The following is a 23057-nucleotide window of genomic DNA, read 5'->3' as shown; positions in this document are numbered from 1 at the left end:
GATACAATTTGGGGAAGGCACAGTCTCACACATAAGTGTGACACAAGATGGAATTCAAAGACTATGATAAGCAGAGAGTTTTCCCATTGAGTTTTTGCCCACAAAGCCACACAATTACCATGCAATATTAGCTTTCCTTTGCCAAGATCCTAAGGCAAGTGGCCCGATCAGAATCAGATCACCAGCACCAATCAGATGTCATCATCCCATTAAGGGGAACAAATGAGGTCTTCGGGAGGGATTCAATAGTCAATTCAGCTACTACCCTTCTTGTACTATAACACATGTTGTATGTTTGCACTTTCCCACTTTATCTTAGAGAGTCAACTATGCTGTTTGATCTTTTTGAAAACTAAATTTTATTTTTTAATCAGCAAAAATCTGCCTTTTATGCCTTCTGCCTCCTCTTGAAAGAAAAACAAAACCCATTTCAAATATGTATAGGCAAGCAAAACAAATTTTTGCATAGACCATGTGAAAAATGCATCTAAATCTTCTCTGAGTCTTTTACCTGCTATCATAAAGGGAGTAGCATGATTCATACATTAAGTCCTCTATAATCATGGCTGGTTATTAGACTGATCAGAGTTCCAAAGTCCTTCAAGTTATTTGTCTTGACAATATTTTTGTCATTCTCTAAATTGTACTCCTGATCCTACTCACTTCATTCTCTATCAGTTCATACAAGTCTTGCCAGATTTCTCTGAAACCACCTCCTTCTTCATATCTTATAGAACATATAGTATTCCATCACATTATACACCGTAACTTGTTTATCCATCTCCCAATTGATGGGTACCCTCAGTCTCTAATTCTTTACCTAAAAAAACTAAAATAATAACCCAAACTTTGCTATAAATATTTTATGCAGTATTAGTTAGAATTTGTCTTGCTTAGAAGCAACCCCTCCTTTTATTTTGTTGTTGAGTCATTTTTCAGCTGTCTGACTTTTTATGACCCTATTCGAGATTTTCTTGGCAAAGATCCTTGAGAGGTTTGCTATTTCCTTCTCCAGTTCATTTTACAGATGAGGAAACTGAGGCAAACAGGGTTAAGTGACTTGCCCAGGTTGACACAGCCAATAAGTATCTGAAGTCAGATTTGAACTCAGGAAGAGGAGTCTTTCTAACTCTAGCCCTAATTCTCTATCTACTGTACCACCTACCTATCCTTCTTTAATTTACTCTCCCTCTTAATCCTTCCTTACTCTTCTTCCCTTTACCTACTGTTTCCTTGTTAAAGAAAATGTTTTTCTGAAATCAGTTCAGTGTGTATACGTGTGTATTTTCTCTTTTGACTGGTTCAGATGAAAATGGAGATCAAGAGTCTACCACTTCCTCCGTTTTTGGAATAGACTTTTACTTGTGCACCCCGATTGTATGAGTTAATTTCCCCCACTCTTTCTCTCCTATAGTATGTTCCTCTTCACTTTTCTTTCCATTCTTCCCTAAAGATTATCAAGATATAACAGAACGACTCTCAGGCTATTTGTTAACTTAAGCCCCTGATGATGACAGAGTTAAGAGTAGACACAGATTATTCCCCCACATTGGAATGCAAACAGTTTATCCTTGTTTAGTCCCTTATAATTGCTTAAGTTTTTCTTGATTTCTGTGTTTATACTTCAAAATGTCTTTGTAGCTCTAGTCCTTTTGTCAAGAATGCTTGGAAGCCGTCTATTTCAATAAAAGTATTTTTTTCCTCCTGTAACAAACATTTTGCTGGGTAAGTTATTCTTGGTTTCAGACCTAGAGTTTTTGTCTTCTGGAATATCATATTCCAAGCTTTCCTTTCCTTTACAGTAGTGTCCACTCAATCATGTGTGAATCTGACTATACTCTTTGAGTTCTTCCTTTTTGGCTGCTTGAAGGATTTTTATTTCACCCTTTCCTCCTCAAAACTTTCTTTTCTAAATTTTCAAGACACTAGTCCTTCCTGATTCTCCTCCTACTTATCTGACCACTCTTTCTCAGTCTTCTTTGCTGGATTTTCGTTAAAACTCTTTAGCAGGAGGTTTCCCAAGGGGTTCTGTCCTGAGCCCTCTTCTCTTCTTCTTCTATAATACTTCATTTGGTGATTTCATCAGCTCCCATAGATTTAATTATTGTCTCTGTGTTGATGGAGGTAAACTCCATGGCCAAAAGCTACCTTTTTTCTCTGGATTTACTGGCCACATTTCTTGCTCAAACCTCAAGCCTTAAACCCAATTCACTCTGGAGCTCATAGACTGGACAAATCCCCACCCACCTAGCATGCAGGGGATGTAATAACTAAATAGTAATTGTGTGTCTTTTACCCAGGAACACTGAGGATCTTCTCTTCCCAGTTTGATTTTTTTTTTTTTTTTGATGAAAGGGGCCATTCCTTGGGTAACTTGAAGAAACCTATTCATTGAATGGGTGTATCTCACTCAAAGTAAGACTGTGATAGGACCTAAGCCTGAAAGGGCTAGGGTTTCACATTGCATTCTGGGCCATCTCCAGTTGTGCTGATGAATATCAGGCCACTGGATCTAGATGGCTCAGGAGAAGAAGGTAAGGTTGATGACCTTGCACAGTCCTCCTGCACTGAAATCAAAGTCAACTGCAAGTCATGTCATCATCTTGATGTCATGGTCCTCTTCAGAATGAAGAACAAACACAATCTGTGTTAATGCCTTTCAAATTTATCTATCCTGCCCCAACCTCTCTACTGATCTCTAGTATCACATCTCCAATTGCTTTTTGGGCATCTTGTACTGCATATATCAGACATCTTAAGCTCAACACGTCTAAAACTGAACTAATTACTTTCTCCCCAAACCCTTCTCCCATCCCCACTACTTTCTATACTACCGTCAAGGCAACGCTATCCTTCTAGTCCCTCAGGCTCCTAACCTAGTTGTCATCCTGGACTCCTCACTATCTCCCCAACCCCTACTCCCCATATCCTATCTTGTCAAGGCTTGTTGATTTCATCTTCACTACATCTCTCAAATATCCTCCCTTTCCCCCTTTGACATGTCTACCACTTTGATGTGGGCCCTCAGTGCTTCACACCTGGATTATTGTACTAGTTTCCTGATGGTTCTGTCTGCCTCAAATGCCTCCCCACTCCAATCAATCCTCCATTCAGCCACCAAAGTGATAGTCCTGAAGCTCAGGTTTAACCATGTCACCTTCCCCCTCTCCCCCAATAAACACCAATGGCTTCCAGGATTAAATACAAAATTATCTGTTTGGCAGTCAAAGCCCTTTATAACCTAGCCCCCTCCTACCTTTGTAGTCTTCTTAATATCTTTCAGATACTCTTCAGTCTAGTGACACTGGCCTCCTTGCTGTTCCTCAAAAAAGATACTCTGTCCCTCAGCTCCAGGCATTTTCTCTGGCTGTCCCCACTGCCTGGAATGTTCTCCCTTCTCATCTCTGCCTACTGGCTTCTCTGGCTTCCTTTAAATCCCAATTAAAATCCCATAAGGATCAGGAGGCACAATAGATAAAGTTCTGGGCCTAGAGTTCTGAGAATTCATATTCTTGAGTTCAAATCTGGTCTCAGGCATTTACTAGCTATGTGACACTGGGGAAGTCACTTAACCCTGTTTGTCTCCATTTACTCATCTATAAAATGAGCTGGAGAAGGAAATAGTAAAGCCTTCTAGTATCTTTGCCAAGAAAACCCCAAATGGGGTCACAAAGAATTGGACATGACTGAATGATTGGAGAACAACAAAATCCCATCTTCTACAGGAAACTTTTCCTAACCTCTCTTAATTCTAGTCCTTTCTTTATTATTACTATTTATCTTGCATATAAATTCTTTGTACATATTTGATTGCTTATAACCTCCCATAACAGATTGTGAGCTCTTTGAGGGCAGGACCTGTCTTTTGCCTCTTTTTGTATCCACTTAACACAGTGCTTGACACATAATAGGAACTTAATAAATACTTATTAACTGATTGACCTGGAAACTTTGGATTTTGGCTATAATATTCCTCAGTTTTCATTTTGAGATTTCTTTCAGGAGGTAACTGGTGGATTCTTTCCATTTCTAATTTGCCTTCTGGTTCTAAGATGTCTAGAAAGTTTTTTTTTTAATTTCTCATAATATGATTTATAGGCTCTTTTTGGAAGATCATGACTTTGAGGCAGTTCAGCGATTTTTCAATTGTCTCCTCTTAATCTGTTTCCCATGTGAGCTATTTTTCTATGAGATCCATTACATTTTCTTCTCTTATTTCAGTCTTTTGACTTTGCTTTAATATTTTTTATGGTCTCATGGACTCATTAGCTTCTACTTGAGCCATTCTAATTTTCATGGAGTTTTATTGTCTTGGTACCAAACTTTTTTTCTCCTGGAGATCTAATTGTTAAACATTTACCAGTATACCCCTTAGTAAAACCCATAAGGAAATATGAATCCCCAGTGCCTCCCTATGCCAATTGGGGCTGGAAAAAATAATTGCGGTTTTTTTCTTGGATTTTCCAATTAGAACTCTGACTGGTATATTTTCTAGATCTGTTTGGAGTAGTTTTGAGGGGAGCTCAACAGTACTTTTATCCACTGTTATACTGTTTACTCTTTCCAAATTGATGTGGCTTCTACTACTGGTGTGTGGTCCAGTTGGTTTTCTGTCACATGTCTGTATGTCTGGAAAATGTTTTTTTCTTCTGCTGTCACCTATGTATTGCTGGCAAATGTGATGTGAAACTAGTTGAAAGATATGCTACATTGGACTGCTAGGACTTAATATCTGTCTTCCATTTTTTTTAGCTGAAAGTTGTATGAATACCCTGAATGTCCTTGATACCACATATTATATCATCAACCCCATATCTTTCTGAAGTACTCATTATCTATTTGACTTGAGAGAACCTATTGTTAAATTTAGAGCATTCACACATCAGAAATCAGCAAATGCTATGAATCAGGATTTGATTTATTGTTTTGATGATTGTCCAGACTTAAGAAAGTAATGGAGAAAATGGTAATAATGTATATTAAACTTACAAGTGTTTTATGCATACTTCCTTCCCTCCACCCTTGGGGATCAGGTTGTTAAACATTTACCAGCCAAGGTCTTGGTAAAACCCATACTAAAATTTGAATCTTGTCTACAACATTGCCAACAGTCTCTATTTGAACACCTCTAGTATTAGGGAACTTTATATCAAGCCATTTTACTTTTGGAAATTTCTGGTTATTAGCAAGTTTTTCTTATGTTGAATGCAAATCTGCTTTCCAGTAAATTGTACCCATTGTTCCCCCTTCTCTTGGACCTCCAGGAGGGGAGAGGATTCCTTTGCTTGCAGGCCAGAGCTTTCCCCACTGCACCACAGGCTTTTTTCCTTCACAGATGTAGCCTTCATAATAGTGTTAGTAGAGATTTTTTTGAATCAGTTGTTACTGCAGGGAATTCAAAATAGTAATTATTTGATTTTCATTTCCCCTGTAGAGGAAGGTTAAATTTAGCCTTTACCTGAGGTTCCCTGCATTCATTTTGGGGGAGTGTGTTCAACATCAAACAGAAAACACTAATCATGTCACATAGTTTTGAAACAAACTCATTATCAGTACCAGCTCTTGCAAACTCCAGAATACACCTAATTATAGGATTGCAGGAAGGGATTCTTTGTTTATGGCTTAGGCAAAGGATACTGCAGGGTTTGGCAGGTCTTCATGCTGGCTGTGGCAAAGGTTAATTGTACATTCTGGGACAAAACAGGTCATTTGTTCCTGATGATGGTTGTAGTTCTGTATCTTTACATTTATCATGATTCCCTTCAGGAATCTCATTCTGACAGTCAGCACTTTGTGTATGTTAGGGGAAACAGTGTGAGGTGGAGGGAAGAACAATGGAGAAAGACTCAGGAAACTTGAGTTCAGGTCCTTACCCTGTCATTAATTAGCAATGTTACCTTGGGTAAATGATTTAATCTCTCTGGGACTATTTTCCCAATGTGTGGAAAGGGGTGAGGTTTGGGCTAGATGATCTCAAAATTCTTGAGTTAACATTCTATGAACTAAGAATTGTGGGTGGGAGTGATAAAAAAGGAGATTAGATGGATTTTGGCTCAATGTAAGTAGTAATCTCCTAACAAATGTTGTCCAGCAATGGGATGGGCTACTTTTTAAGGTGATGAATTTCCTATTGGTAAAAGTATTTTGAGAAGAAGCTGGATGACTATCTATTGGGGGTGGTGTTGAGATCATTTGTGATTCAGGAAGAGGTCAGACTCAATGACCTTTAAGTTCCCTTCCAGCTTTGAGTTAATCAATCAAAAAGTATTTAAGTACCTTCTTTATGCCTGGCACTGTGTTAAACACTGGGTATGAGATTATGGATTTGAGCAGAAAGGGAACTTAAAAGTCATCTAGTCCAACCCCCTCAGGAAACTGAGGCATGGAGAGATAGGTTAGGTGATTTTCCCAAGGCCATATAGCTTAATAAGTGTCTGAGGCAGGATTTGAAGCCAGGTCTTTTACTTCCAAGTCCAATGCCATGTTGCTTCTCTCTCTAGGAGTATGAAGACAATAGTGAAACAGTCCTTTATCTCAAGGGAAGATAATATTAGTCTCTTCCATGTACATAGGTTCTGGTTCAACCTTTGTTCTTGAGCAATGATCAATAACATTAGGAAGTGATGTCTTGACTTGTCTATTAATTTAATTTAAGCAGGGCAAAGTTGCACAAAGGCATCAGCATCACTCTCTCTTCTAGAGTCATTGAAGTCCAGTGGCAAGACGAATGTCAGGATGCCTGGAGATGGCCTGGGATGCAGTGGATGACCTTGATGGCTTAGATGTCCTATCAAGCACCAAGCACTCCACAGTACCTACTTCAGCCCCCTTTGTGGTCACTGGAACAAATTATTCTTACCTGCCTATTCTTCCAGGAGAAGACTTCAACATGCTTAGGGTAGATAGACACATGTATGTTTATATGTATGTATATATGCATATATATATGTGTGTATGTATGTATATATAAAAACAAGAAATGTATCATGTAGATAGAAGGTAACCTCATTTGTATATCCATTTAGAGCCATTTAGAGTTTGTATATAGTAGGCAATCAAATGTTGATTGATTTGCTTCATTTTCTAAAGTTCCAAAAGTTGTGTTCACATCTATTTACCATTACTATCTTAATGGAATGTTAGAATATAGAATGTTAGCACTGGAAAGGATCTTAGGCTTATGGCATCTAACTGCCTCATTTTACAGGTGAGGAATCCAAGGTATAGAGAGGCTAATTAAATACTACTGAGGTAATTAAATGTCCTTGGTGTCCTCAAATGTCTAGATGAGACAAAGATATCCAACTAGAGTCCTTGTGGCAAATACATATTAACATGAGCAAGGTCTACACAGGACGGGCAGACAAGGATGGATTGTGATCTGAATTCTTGGAGGGAGGACCTGCATCAGTGAGCTCACAGAGCCATTGGAGTCTAGGAGCATTTATTAGCACATTCAGTTCCAGTAGGGGAAGTTAGGTGGTGCAGTGGATAGAGTACCAGTGCAGGAGTCAGGAGGACCTGAGTTCAAATCTCACCTCAGACACTTGACACTTACTAGCTGTGGGACCTTGGGCAAGTCACTTAACCTCAATTGCCTCATTCTGGATCATCTCCAGTTATTCTGATGAATATCTGGTCACTGGATTCAGATGACTCTGGAGGAGAAGTGAGGCTGGTGACCTCCACAGCCCTCCCTCACTCAAAGTCAAGAGCAAGTTGTGTCATTATTTCTCTGAACACACACACACACACACAGTGTGTACACTGTGTACACAGTACACTGTGTACAAGTACAGAATTGTACTTGTTGCAGAAATGCCTTCGGATTACAGAATCTTAGAATCATAGAACAACCCTTGCATCTTAATGTTGAGAATGAGGACCAGGGATGAAGTGACTTGCTTAAGGTCACATAGCTAGTTTAGGGCAGATTGGAAACTAGAACTTAGATCAGCTCTCCCCACCACTCTCCTTCTTCCTTTCTTCTACATTTCAGTACAGAATGAAGAATAAAAAGTTTCTTCCAAACCTCACTGAATGTCATAATTCATGGGTCTTTCAGGCTATAAGGAACTTTAGAGGCCATTGAATCAAATGTTCTCATTGTATAGATGAGAAAAATGAAGCACTGGCTAGTGACTCAGTTTACCCAGAGTCACACAGTTAATGAGTTACAGTAAATTAAGGATTGGAACTCTGGTATTCTACCTTCAAATCCAGGGCTTTACTAAACAATCACTTTGGGGCATGGGCTTGGAGGTATTTCTTGAATCTTGTTTTTTAAACTTCTAATTAACTTTTGATGTAAACCAGGTGTGTGATAGGAAATTTGGGGGAGGGAGAAGAGAAGAGATTGCTTATTGAAGAGTAGTTACAGCTTTCCTGAGTTAATGCCAAGGAAATTCCCAGCTGAGATCTGCTAAATCTTAACCACAGGTCACAATACATTTCATGAGGTTCCATCAACCATTGGTTCTAATTTACCAGAGTTTAAAGACATTTTCTTCCTGAGGGATACACATACCTTTACTATCATAAGTTCCTATCTCTCCCTTTTGAAGTCATCCCATATCCTGTTCTAAGCAGAGAAAGAAGATGATATAGGACTGCAAATAAACTGTTCTCTCTGGGATTAAAAATAAGTGACAGGACATAAGACATGGGTATGGATGGGATAGTTTCTTTGGAGTTGTGTACGCAACACACTTCCTCTCTAAAGTGTGGAAAAATGGGATAAATGAGTGTTCAAAAGACCCTTCTAAGTTTGTTTGGAGATAATAGGATGAAGTGGGATTTAGAGCTGAAAAAGTCCTTAGACATCATGAATTCTACCCTTTTCATTTAATGCATGAGGAATCTGACATCCATAGAGGTGATATGAATCACTCAAGGTTATATGGCTGGTAAGTAGCAGAATCAGGCTCAAAATCCTCTTTCTGACTTGAAACTCCATGCTTTTTACACTATAATATAATAGTTCTATGCTGGAAGTGAACTGAGAGAGTGGAACCCAGATACGGTGGGGAGTTAGGTATAATCAGTGGTCAGTCAGTCAGTAAACATTTAGCAAGTGCCTACCATTTGGCAGTTAGGTGGCACAGGTGATAGAGTGCTGGGCCTGGTGTCAAGGAAGACTCATCTTTCTGAATTCAAATCTGGCCTGACACTTACTAGCTTGGTGACTGTGGGCAAGTTACTTACCTGTTTGCCTCAGTTTCCTCATATGTAAAATGAATTGGAGAACAAAATGACAAACCATTTCAGTACCTTTGCCATAAAACCCCAAATGGAGTTACAAGAGGTCAGATATAACTGAAAATAGCTTAACAACAACAAATGGGTTAGACATTGCATTACAAAAAGAGGGAAAAGACACTCCTTGACCTGAAAGAGCTCACAATCTATTGGGAAAACAGAAAACAAATATGTGCAAACAAGCTACATATAGGATAAAAAGAAAGAAATTAATAGAGAGAAGGCACTAGAATTAAGAGGGGGGGGCCCAAGAGGTTGATTTCCTAATATAAGCAATATTCCATTTCATCCTCTAAATTGATTGTTGACTCCAGTTAACTAGAGCTAATCCAAATTGCTGTTGAAGATTGCTGTGATGTGATCAGTGGTAGGATTGGTGATGAAGAGAGAGTAATCTAGATGCTTTCAAGTTAAGGATCCATCATCTTTTGATCAGTGGGAAATATTAAGAATAATTGGTGGGAGTGACCATCAGGTTTTCTTCTTATTAAAGATGGCTGTCCATACTCTACTTGCGTCCCAGAGAGAAATACAGACAACCATTGGATTGTTGGTTCAAGTATAACACCATTTGGTGGACATAAACACTTTCTTGTTGGATAATTAATATAGTGACATAGTGTCTCTCCATAGACTTAAGAAAGACAATACTTAAGCATAATATAGTGGGGTGGGGAAATAGTAATTATAACTGCCATATATACTTTGTATTTCTTCTGTACCTAGTGCAGAAGAGGTGATTAATACATGTTGTTATATTTTTTTTTGTATCATATGATTAAGGGTCAAAATAAGAGTAAGTGGTGCATTCAGATAAAGTGAGTAGAGGTCGATATAGACAAATATGGATAGGATTTAGATAGGTGAAATGCGAAAATGAAAAAGCCTTAAAGTTCACTTGAGCCTACATCAGACATCAGAGTCTTCATCATGGAGAGTAACCCTGAGTTCTGAAGGAAAGGAAAATTTCTTATTTTTTTATTCAGTTGTTTCAGTTATGTCTAACTCTTTGTGATTCCATTTGGAATTTTTGTGGCAAAGATACTGGAGCACTTGGTCATTTACTTCTCCAGCTCATTTCACAGATGAGGAAACTGAGGCAAGCAGGGTTAAGTGATTTAACACAGCTGTAAGTGTCTGAGCCTGGATTGGAACCCAGGTCTTCCTGACTCCTGGCTTGGCATTCTATCCACTCTACCACCTACCTGCCTCAGAATTTCTTTACCTTAAATACTCCCAAATCCAACTGTTACAGATTTTTCAAGAACACTGACTTTATTTGAGGTTGTTGGGGGAAAACAGTTATATTATCCTTCTTTATCATTCTTTCTCCTACTCTGCCTGCTGCTAGAAATAGGTAGAATTGCTGAAGTTTAAGTGAGAATTTTGTTGTTCTAAGTTTTCAGAAAATAGTCCCTTGAGTTTTAAAAACATAGAAATAAATGTTATAGAAGTTCTAGTTGTTTTGCTAAAAAAGAAAATGAAATTCAAAGAAAACTAACAGAGTATAGAAACTTCTTTAAATATAAGTAGCCCTTATATAGAGAGCTGGTTAGGTTATTCCAGGAAATGAGATAGGTCTTCTGAATGTGGTGGTACATAGCTGGAGTCCCTGCTACTCCTTAGGAGGCTAAGGTTGGGAGATTGCTTGAGTTTGGGAGTTCTGAGCTGTACAAGGTCTAAAGCTGATTGATTGTCCACTCCAAGCCTGGCATGAATATGAAGAGCCCCTGCAAGCAGGGGACCATCAGACTGTCTAAAGAGAGATGAACCTACTTGGGTCAGAAATAGAGCAGGTTGTTTTTGTGCCAGTCAGTAGTGGGATGAAGTTCATGAGTGAACATGGGCATGAGTAACAGTTTGATCAAAATAGGGAAAAAGTCTTAAAAAAAAAAGACAGTTCAAATTGAATCTTCACATAGGACTAATGCTGTGCTAAAGGCTCACATTACTGACTGAGGGACTGAGAAGCAATAGGGTATGGGAGTGGTAGTCAAGAAGACCTGGGTTTGAATCCTACCTCAGTTGTGTGATTCTATGCAAGAACTTTAACTTTTGTGGGCCTCAGTTTTCTCATGTCTACAATAAGGGAGTCAGATTCAACAACCTGTAATGTTTCTTCCAGCTGGAAATCTATGATTCTATGTTTGATTGATGTCAGTGTTTTTATAGAAATTATAATAAATGCATTGAATAAATAATTTTAAAAATAGACTTTCAGGTGTATGTGTGTATATGTGTGTGTGTATTTGAAGATGTAAGGAATAAAGGAAAGGAAGAAGGAACATGGTATAACATGGCATGTCTTGGACTCTGCATAATGAGATTTAGTCAACTGAAGGACCAGCAGCCCGTTTCTTCCACATAGTCAACCAATCAATAAGCATTCATTAAGAATCTATTATGAACCAGACATAGACAAAAGGGAAACAATCTCTGCCCTCAGTGAGCTTACATTTTAATGGGTGAGACAATGCATACTAATATCGGTATATATGGAACATTCAAATGAAATATCCCCCCTTGGAGAGGAAGCAGTAGCAACTTGGAGAACCTGGAAATGTCCCCTCAGTAGGTACTGCTGAACTGAGTCCTGGGGGATAGCAGGGACTCCAGGAAGAGTAAATGAGGAGCTGTAGTATTTTAGGCATGGGGACAGCCAGTGAAAAGGTTTGAAGATGGGAACTGGAGTGTTTTTTATTTTTGTATGTGTGTGTATGTGTGTATGAGGCCAGCAGAAGGGAGTAACATGTAAACACTGAAAAGGTAGGAAGAGGTCAGGATGCAAAACTCTTTAAATGTCAGATGATGAGTTAATATTCAATCCTACAGATGATAGGGAGCTGTTGGAGTTTGAGAAAGAGAGGTGACATGGACAAAGACCAGAGCTTTGAGAAAATCACTTGGATCCCATGAGCTTGACCTTGACCATGTTACAACAAAGTTCTACTGTTTAACTAAAGGGAGAAACTAACTTAAGATATGCTTTGAACATACTTTTCCCCTTTCTCCATCTGTAAATCATCTTTTTATAGCTATGGTTTGGCAGGAGTTCTTCCCAATGTAGCTGAAGTTCATAAGATATTCATTACACCACAATTCCTCCAACTCCTAATGGTTATCAGCTATTCCTCCATTGCTTAAGGACATTTGGCTCAGGAGCTTCCAGGGTTAATGAGGTCTCCTGTACCAGTCTTCTTTTTTTTTCTCCTGTTCCCACTGTCTTAAATCATAGAATAATAGAAACTTAGAGTTAGAAAGAATTAGTAGAATGTAAGTTTCTGGAGGGCAGAGTTGATAGGAGTAGGGAGAAGGGAGGGGGATCCCAGCCACAAAAGAACATTGTGAATCAGGGTGGCATGGGGGTGGGGCAGAAAAATGTTTATGTAATTCATTTTGTCTATAGGGGAGATTCATGAAGAGGGGTAGCAGAGATAAGGCTGGTGTAATGGCAATTTAAATGGGAAGATCTTTCCCTTTCATTAATAGGCCCATGTGACCTGCTTAAATCACATGGAACCTAAGTCACATGTGATAGGAGGAGCTTGCTGAATGGGTGGAATAGGAAGGGTAGAGCAGAGATGGGAGGAAATTACTGAGAGCAGTTAGGACAGAAGAGAGGACGTAGGCAAATAGATAGCTGGGCTCATGAGTGTGGCATTGTCCCTTACAGTGCTAATGTGTATTGACTTTTTGGCTACTATGACGGGTTAGGCTTTCTGGTTTGGGGATTTGGTTTTCTGGTGTCTGAATAAATGTCTTTCTTCTGCCTTCTATATGGAGAGTCTGTTTTACTTTGTGATTGAGAACTACACCAGCATATTCATAGTCACCCCCAGTGCTGTGAATATTGCCTTGATGATCCAGCTGGGAAAGTTGATTGGAACCAATTTATAGAGGAACTTTGAATGTTAGACTAAGGGATTCAGACTAATTGGTAGGGACTGAGGTGCATGGAAGGTTTTTGAACAGGAGAGTGATGTGAGCAGCCCCATATATTGCTCTGGCATAATGTATGGGCAGTAGCAATCGAAGTAAATAGAATCTACTGGCAGGAATATGAGGTAGGTTTTTATACTGGTCTTCTGCTGTTCAATTACTTCAGTTTGTTCAACTCTTTGTGACCCCATTTGGCATTTTCTTGGCAAAGATACTGAAGTGGTTTGCCATTTCTTTCTCCAGTTCATTTTCCAGAACCTGAGGCAAACAGGTTTAAGTGACTAGCCCAGGGTCACACAGCTAATGTAACTAGATTTGAACTCAGGTCTTCCTGACTCTAGGCTCAGTGCTCTATCCACTGAGCCACCTAGAGAGATAACAAAAGACTTAGAGTTATGTGGAAGCAATGTGATTGGCAGAGTTGTTTGCTTTGGAATGTCTGTCACTTTATTTGTTTACTTCTTGAGCAAACAATTCCCCCTCAGCCTCATTTTCCTTCTCTGTTAAATGAAGATGGTAGACTAGATGATCTTTAAAGATTCTTTCAACTCCCAAATCCATGATTTTATGATATTCTACATTGTGTGATAAGAAAATAGCAAGGTTCCCTCAGGAGATAATTCCAGGCATAACCTCTTTTAGACAGACTGGAGAAATATAATAATAACTTCCATTGAAAGGTTATTTTGGATTGGGCACAAATTGGCTTTTGAAGCCCTTGGATACTCAATGACCCACCCAAATTTTTGAAGGTCCTTTAAGTAACTTGGCCAGAGGGCCATAAAAGAAGGGTAAGGGGCCAACTGATCCAAACTGAGTTGCCTACCCTCAGCCCTAACACCACCCCTTCTGACTGGCCCATGTGTGTGTGGGGGGAGGAGGTAACATTACCCACTGATTCCTTTTGTGCAAGGGCTTGTGAAGCTGGCAGCAGACATCCATGCCAAGGAAATTCGACTCTCAGCATAACAGAAGTAATTGTCAGTTGAATCCCAGATTGTTTTGTCACATACACTGAGTAATATGACAAGTAGGCGTACAAAATATGTTGCAAGAGGGGGACCAGAAAATGTTTCCAAAAGCCTACTTGGCATCTCGAACCGCTTTGCTAAATCAAGTGTCAGTAAATTTCCTGGCATTGCTCCATTTCCCATGTGATGCTGTGTCATATATGATGGGGTGCCTCCACTTGGTACAACTGAGAGGGGAGATCTATGATTATGGTGATGGAAGCTAACCTTTATACAGGCTGAAGTAGGGTAGGGCACTACCAAAATGTTTCATTTGCTGCCCACAACTGTGTGATGTAAGTAATCAATTAATCAACAAATCTTTATTAAGTGCCTAGCACTGAGCTAACTTGGGCAGCTAGTCAATGCAGCATCAGACCTAGTGTCAGGAAGACTCATTTTTCTGAATCCAAATCTGGCCTCAGACATTTTAGTAGCTGTATAACCCTAGACAAGTCACTTAACCCTGTTTGCCTCAGTTTTCTCATCTGTGAAATGAGCTGCAGAAGGAAATGGCAAACCACTCTAGTACCTCTGCCAAGAAAACCTCAAATGGGACCATGAAGAGTTGGACAGGACTGAAGTTACTGAACAACAACACATACTACTGCTTGTGTAGCCTTGGATAAAAAAATATCCTTTCTGAAATTCAATTTACTCTTCCATAAAATGAGAGAACTGAAGTCAATGAAATTCCCTCACCTCTGCATCTGTCATTCAAATTCCATAACAATCTTTTGTGGGTAGATACAATAGATACTTTTCCTTCCATTTTACAGAAGAGAAAACCCTTCCATTTTCTTACCCTCCCCTCCCCTTCTCTCTCTGGGGATATGGAATCTTTCTCCAAATAATGTAAAATTGGGAACATTTTGGAGTAAAATGGAATTGATTAAGCTTACTTACACATAGAAAAATTTCCTGTGCCATATAAACTTTTGCTATATTGAGTATTTTAGGGGAAAAATATAACTTATTTTGAAATAGCCTTACAGCATTTCTCTTCACATTGTGTGGAGTAGCTGGGTTCTGGGGGAGACAGCTTGAGAAACCCCTCTGACTCTGCTGAACACTTCTGCGACCTTGAGCAAATCACTTAGCCACCCTAAACCTCAGTTTCCTGGACTATAGAAAGAGGAGCAGGGGTGAGAAGAGAAGGCCTTTGAGGTCCTTTCTATTTCTGGACCTATGCTCTTATGAACTCACATATTAGACTATACCATCCCATGCTCAGTCATATACAGAGGTACTTGAAGGATATTTCTGAACTGAGAGACTTTGGGGTCTCAGAATAAAAGTTCTGAGGTCCTAACATATGTCCCAATAACCATAGGTCGCTAAGTGACCCATAGTGGTCATTTCTACTCTTTTGTTCTCTATCAAGGCAAGGTCTGTCAGTTGGGATGATATATAGGGGTATGTGGTCTTTATTGTGGATCCAAATGAGTAACTCTTAAACCATGTGGAGAATGTCCATTCTCTTCTGTGAAAACAAAGATGAGGAAAAGGATGGAAATTTGGGATGACATCCATTCTTTTGTCTAGATTTTGCCATGTGATCCATCCTTTTCCCTTTCCATCAGTACACTATAATCTCCTCTTGTACTGGTTCCTCACAGAATCTCTGAGTGGGAAGGGGACTAGGGGGTCACCTAGTCTAATCTCAGTCATGTATCTCACCACCTTCAATGTCTTCCCCTACTACTGAATCCTCATCCCTAGATATCACAGCATACTTACACATTCTGAGTCCATTCCAGCTCTACCCTTTTCCTAGCTAACTCTACCACTTACTTTGGGACCCTATTCCATTGTCAATAAACTCCCTTGTGTTTTTAAATTTCTCCTCCCATATGTTCTACTGTAAGGCCCAGGAGAATTCTAGTTTTGGCCATATGGATGATACCATATTCCTTGCCTTCTCTTTTGAAAGTTATTACTCTCCCTTTGGCCTCCCCTCTCCTAGAATTTACAGAACACTCTCCTTGGACTCTAATTCTAAGCCTCTCCTCTATAACCATCCCTTATTGGTCTTTCCTCCTTTTAAATTATATTTGGCCAACTGTTCTGGTTCTGGGTTTGGGTGAAAGAAGTTCTTACCTACTTACTATAATGGTCTGATTATTTAATGAAGATAGCAGAAAAATATATCTTAAGTTGAGCCTCATCAGGCTCTAGAATTCTTGGGTCTAGTGTAAGCATTAGGTCATACTAACAAAAAAGATTCTGTTCCATTCATGACAAAGCCTCAATTTCCCCTTGTTGCTCATCTCTATTATAATTTTAGTAGAGGACAAAATGTTCCTATGGGCAACATCAATTATTCTAGAAAATTATTCTCTGTAGTCATTCTGTAGGGGGTTGAATGTTTTTCAAGCCCATCCCACATTAACTCATTAACCAGTACATGCAACAATGTCTAGGTCAACGAGAAGAGGTGGACTCTTTCCTTTCTTTAGTCAGGCTGGATCTATACATAAATCATCATGTCTTGTTAAGTCTAATTAACAGGATGCTGGCACTATCTGTGACAGAGAAGCAATTATTTTACCCCATACATTAACCCAAATAGGAATTCACTAAACACTTCTTGGCCAGGTATAGACAACAATAAATTTGCTCCCAGACCAAGTGAGCAACTTATCTTTTCAGAGATAACCTTCAAACTTTAAGCCACGTAGCACGGTCTATTGAGAAAGTCCTCCTATTCCATTTTTAATACCTTCTCCCTATCCTTGTTACTGTTATCTGTTAACTCTAGTCAGGGGTGGGGAACCTGTGACCATGAGGCCACAGGTGGCCTTCTAGGTCCTCAAGTGTGGCCCTTTGACTGAATCCAAACTTCACAGAACAGATCCCCTTAATAAAAGGATTTATTCTGTAAAACTTGGACTCAGTCAAAAGGTCACACCCAAGGACCTAGAAGGCCACCTGTGGCCTCAAGGCCACAGGTTTGCCACTCCTGGGTAACTTCCCAACTGTCATGATGATTTTACCATAAATAATTCACTATCACATCTTCTCCCATTATCCTGAGGAACTTCAACATTCATATGTGTCCATATGTGTGTGTATATATATATATATATACACTACATATGTATATATTTTATGTATGCATATATATTATATACATTACATACTTATGTGTGTATATATTGTGTCCCCCAAAAGAATGTAAGTTTTTCAGGGCAGAGAGAGCTTACAGGTCAGGGAATCTGTTTCATTCTTTTCTTTGTACCCTCAGCACTTAGAATAGCTCTTGCCACATGATAGGTGCTTACTAAATGCCTGTTGGTTGATCAATTGTGAAACAGCTTGCAGTAGCAGATAGTTTTGGACTTAGAATCAGGAAGACCTGGACTCAAATCTCACTTACTAGCTATATAACCATGAAAAAGTCATTTATCTTATCTGTCCCTCAGTTTTTCCATTTGTAAAATGAGGCTGTTGAACTTGATGGTCTCTAAATTCTGGTTTCAAATCTATGACCTATGATTGATTGATTTCGATGACTCTTCTTCCACTCTAACCCCCATAATACTTCAGCCTCTTTGATCTTTAATCTTTCTCCAACCCTCCTCTAGGCTTTCATACTTTAGACTTCACCATCTTTCAGAATGGAAGCACTTGAGAGCTCTCTGATTACAGCCTTTTATCTCTCCCACTCTCTTACTCACACTTAATCTCATCTTCATTCACTTGGTGACCTTTAGTTCTTTTCTCTTAGACTATCTACTCTGTCGTCCCTTATATCCTCATGGAACCTTGATGCCAAAGTCTGACCTTTTAATTGTCTGCCACCCTAGAGCCCTTATCCCCAGATCTCCTTTATTCTTGACCTACCAATTGTCAACCCTTGGCATCATTCCCTTCTTCCCCCTCCAATCTAATCCTTTGATCTTGTGCCCTTGGACTGCTCTGATCATGTACAGAGAAAATTATGAGTTGCTATTGCCCACTACAAATCACAGGGATGAGCCTAATCTGACCTCTCACTTTTGTTCTACAAACGTTTACACTATGTTACCTTCCTATCTTATTTTCCTTCTATGAGCATTCTAATTTTTTATTCTCTTCTAATTTCCTCAACTGCATGCCCATTTCTCATACCAGCAATAGATGACCAGCCTCCAACTTACCAACTTATGAAGAATGAAATATTGTAATGGTTACTCTTGGACAATTCCCTGATTCTCAAAATGTACATATCTGTCTAATGGTAGCCATCTCTAGGGTAGGGATGGTGGAAGGAAAAGAAAATAAATTTACCTGATAAATTTATTATATATTTAAAAGGAATAGAAAGTTGTACATAATAGATTTGCAGTTTCATGTGCCACCATCTTTAAAAAAATTATACTGTTATGGAAATGTTTGTTTTAGTCTATAAGTTAAAAATAAGATAACTAAAACAGAAAACACTCCCAAACCTCCATCCCATCAGCAGTCCATTCATCCTCATCAGGCTCTTATATAGATATGCACATCCCCCTTTCCCTCCCAACAAGAGGTTTCTGCTCTTTGTTGCGCTCGCCTGATTTGCAGCTTCAGGTGAAAAGAGGACTGATTTTCACCTTCTGCTATGCCTGCCTCAGGATAGAAGAGGAAGAAAGCCATTGGGGAGGGGGATTTCCATCTCCTGCTGGGCCATCTCTTGCCTAATCTCCAATCTTCAGAGGGGATAGGAGAAGTGAAACCTAGAGAGATTAGGAGGAGAAAAAGGTGATAAACGGTGTCGAAGGCTGCAGAGACGTCAAGAAGAATGAGAACTGGGAAAAGGCCAATAGATTTGGTAATGAAGAGATCACTGGTAATATTATATGCTTAATAAACACTTTTTTGTTGTCATCTCATATCACTTCTCAACTCAGAGCTCTTTAATAGCTCGCCATTATTAACAAAATAAAATCCAACCTCCTTGGCTTGGTATTCAAGGCTCGACACTACTCCAGCTTTTAGTCAACAAACATCTTCCACTGTTGCATCGTAACTAATTTCCTGTATGCTCTCCCCACTATTGTCAAACTGGACTGCATGGTAGCTCTCATACTGTGTATGTCAATCTGTGTCCATGCCTTTGTGAATGCCATTCCTCAGTCCAGGGATGTCTGGCCTATCCATGCATCCTTTGAAACTCACCTTTCAGAAATGGGGCATTCTGGGAAGATGGCAGAGTGAGAAAGAAATTTCTAGGCTCTCCAAATTTCCTGCACAGACAGAAAATTGCCACAAAATGAATGCAAAGCAGCAAAAATAAAGGGGCAAAGCAGTTGTTCTTCTAAGACAAGGTCTGAGGACTGGAGGAAAGACAGGACCTCCAGGGTCAGGTCAGATTTGGCCTGAGTGAAGTGTAAACACCTCCAGCCCAACTCCAGTCTTCCTAATGTTCCTAGTCAGTAGTAAACTTTCAGCTTTATGCACATATGTATTATTTTGTATTAGAATTATTTCTGTGGGTGTTATGTGCACCTACCAGACTGAAAATTTTCTGAGGGAAGATACTGTATTTTTTCTAAACTTTGCATCTACTCTAGCCTCTCACCTAGTGCCTGGCAGATGATAAGTACTTAATAATTATTTGTTAAATTCCATTAAATTGAGTTGACAGTTGTCAGAATTTCAGGCACATTTACTTTATGGAAAAATCAGCTTTCAAAGTTACCAGCCTTGTAAAATCCAGTAAAGTGATGCACAAAATCATAGGTACCTGCTGTCAAAGGAATCTTACCATGAACCAATTATAATGACTAGTCACCCTATTTTAAAAATAGTTGGCTTTCCATGATATAGTGGAAGGAGCACAAGACTGAGTCATAAGACCTGAGATTAAATCCCCGACTCTGCACCTTGGTTGCCTCGTGACTGTGGGTGAGTCACTATTTCTCTGACCCACAGTTTTCTCATCTATTAAGTAGGAATAATAATATTTATACTACCTGCTTTACATGGTTACTATGAGGCAAGTATTTTGTAAACTGTAGATCACTGCATTCAATTAACCAGGTATTATTATTGTAGATTTTAGCCATAATGATTATGTATACTGATCATCCTTGAAGCTGGGTACATGTATGTTTAACAGGAATGGTTAAAGCATGAGTCTGCTCAGTGGAAGGTGGACTACTCATCACTTAGAAACTCACCAAAATATTTTAATGTCATGGTTAGATAAAATTCTCCACAAAGCACATCCTCCTCCTCCTCCTCCTCCTCCTCCTCCTCCTCCTCCTCCTCCTCCTCCTCCTCCTCCTCCTCTTCCTCCTCCTTATCGTCATCATTAGTAGTAGAAGTAATAGTAGTAGTAGTAGCAGCAGTAGCAGCAGCAGCAATAGTAATGATAAAAATAGCTGACCTTTCAGGTATGGGTACTATGGCATGGTAGAGAGAAAACAAGCCTAGATTCTAGGAAGACCTGGGTATAAGCCCCATCTCTCACATATACTGGCTGTGTGATGCTAGACAAGATGGTACTTTAGGTAACTATTGTTCAGTTGTTTTCAGTCATGGCTGACTCTGCATGATCCCATTTGGAGTTTTCCTGGCAAAACTGCTGGAATGTTTCACATTTGCTTCTCCAGCTCTTTTTACAAATGAAGAAACAGGCAAACAGGGTGAAATGACTTGCCCAGGGTCATACAGTTAGTAAGTGTCTGAGGCTGGATTTGAATTCAGATCTTTCTGACTCCAGGCTTGGTTCTCTATTCACCTAACTGCCCTAGGTCACTCTCTCAGACTATATAGGTTGCTGAGAAGGTGAAAATTTATATAGGGATAACGAGTTTCTTCACCTGGGAGTTCCCTATCCCAATGAAATTATGAGTTTAGTCCCTAGCCAAACCTTTACATATATTATCTACTTTGGGACTCACTGTGAAATATATCAAATGTTTATAGGAACACTATAGAACCCTAGACCTGGAAAGGACCCCAAAGACTATCTAGCCTAATCCTTTTATTTTACAGATGAGGAAACTGAAGTTAAGTAACTAGCCTAAGGTCACAAAAGTGACATCAAGAGGTGGATTTGAACCCAGGGCCTCTGATTTCAGAACCAAGACTTTTCACACCATACTGCATTATCATTACTCTCTTTTTGTGCAAGTCATGGCATTATTTCTCTGATGGCGTGGTCTTGTTCGGCAACCAAGGATGAATACGCTAATATGGGCACTGTGATTGATAGGATTACGGAATCCTGGACTTGGAGCTGGAAGGGACCCCAGGGGCCATCTAGGGCAACCTGTTAGGGATAGTTCACTTTCAGATAAGGGATAGTCTTCTTTGATTACAAAAGAACTGACTCTGTGTAGGTGGCTGAGCAGATTGGCTTAGATCGTTTCAGTATAAACAGTAGAAGAAGCTCCTCAGCAGCTCTTCCAGCAACAGCTCACCTGGATCTCTTTTTGATGTTGCAGCTATCAGAGATTGCAAGGTCTTCATCTTTGAGTCCTTTGTCCCTACCTCCTGGTTTGACTCTGCAGATCCTTTGTCCTCTGTCTGTATCTCATGGCATTATGTCAATCTACCACTGCTTGTGCTTTTCTAGCTTTAAAAGGATCCCACCTTTGTCATCAGAAAAATAGATTTTGTTGCATTTCAATTAAATAAAAAGGCAGGATATAACATGACTGTACTTTACCGCTACAAAAACAAAAGTTACTGAAATGCCAGGCCTCTAGGACAGCTGAGTGGTGCAGTTAATGTATTAGTCAACAAGCTTTTATTAAGTTCATACAATGTGCCAGGCACTATGCTAAGTGCTGGGGATATAAAGAAAGATAAAAAGATAGTCCCCAGTCCAGTCCAATGAAGGAGAGGACATGCAAGCAACTGTGGGCAAACAGGAGATATGTGATAGATACGGTGTCATCAGCAAAGGCAAGGCATGGGAAAGAGTTCTTGAGAAAGGTGAGACTTTGGTTGAAATTTAAGAAAGCCAAGGAAGCTAGGACATGGAGATGAGGAGGGAGGGATTTCTAGCATGAGGGACAATGAGTGGAAATACAAGGAGTTGGGAGATGGAGTGTCTTGTTCAAGGAACAGCTAGGCTGGTGCCCATGGAGAGCATAGTATCTGGGGGGATGTGTGAGGAAATGTTGTAAAGTTCGAGTAGAATGGAAAGATAGTAAGGGGCCGAGAAAGGGGGAAGAACTGCCCGTTGGGTCTCCTGCCATTGTGAATCATTTGAAATTGTGGAATTTCATGATGAGCAGTCACATAACATCCTTAGGTGAATACAGTTATCTCTTCCACATTGTGACTTCCCCTATCATGGGTTGGTATAAGAAATTTAATTATATTAAATATTTTAGGAGCTTTGCAGAAGCCACAGATGACGTGTGAAGGCCAACAGATGACACAGAAAAAATTTACAAACTCAGAAATTCATGAAATATATATCTATATTTATATATACTATATATAGCACTATATATAGTATAGTATATACAGTACTATATATATATATAGATATAGTATTGTATAATATCAAGAAAAAGAGAAGGAAAGATACCAAGCTTCTTTCATGGTACAAAAGGAGGGGCAAAAAAATTTTACACGGATTTTCCAGATTGGGGGTGCTGGGCCCCTAAACCCTGTGATGTGGAAGGGATAACTGTACTGGTGTTTAAAAAGATTAGTTTTTGTGTTGGGAGGACACTATTGATGTTATTATCTGACTTTTTCAGTAGCTTAAATCTGCACTAAGACTTTTGGGATGCCATATGTAATGCATTGTTTTGGTGGCCTGTCCTTCATTTTTGAAGAGGACCAGTGACAACATGGGTTAAACCCAATGTAGTGCTTTCACACTTATTTGAAGTACTTTTATTTGAAGCACAGGACAAC

This window comes from Notamacropus eugenii, chromosome 4 (genome assembly GCF_028372415.1).
Source record: "Notamacropus eugenii isolate mMacEug1 chromosome 4, mMacEug1.pri_v2, whole genome shotgun sequence".
Classification (NCBI taxonomy): Eukaryota; Metazoa; Chordata; class Mammalia; order Diprotodontia; family Macropodidae; genus Notamacropus; species Notamacropus eugenii.
This window is presented reverse-complemented; position numbering follows the sequence as displayed.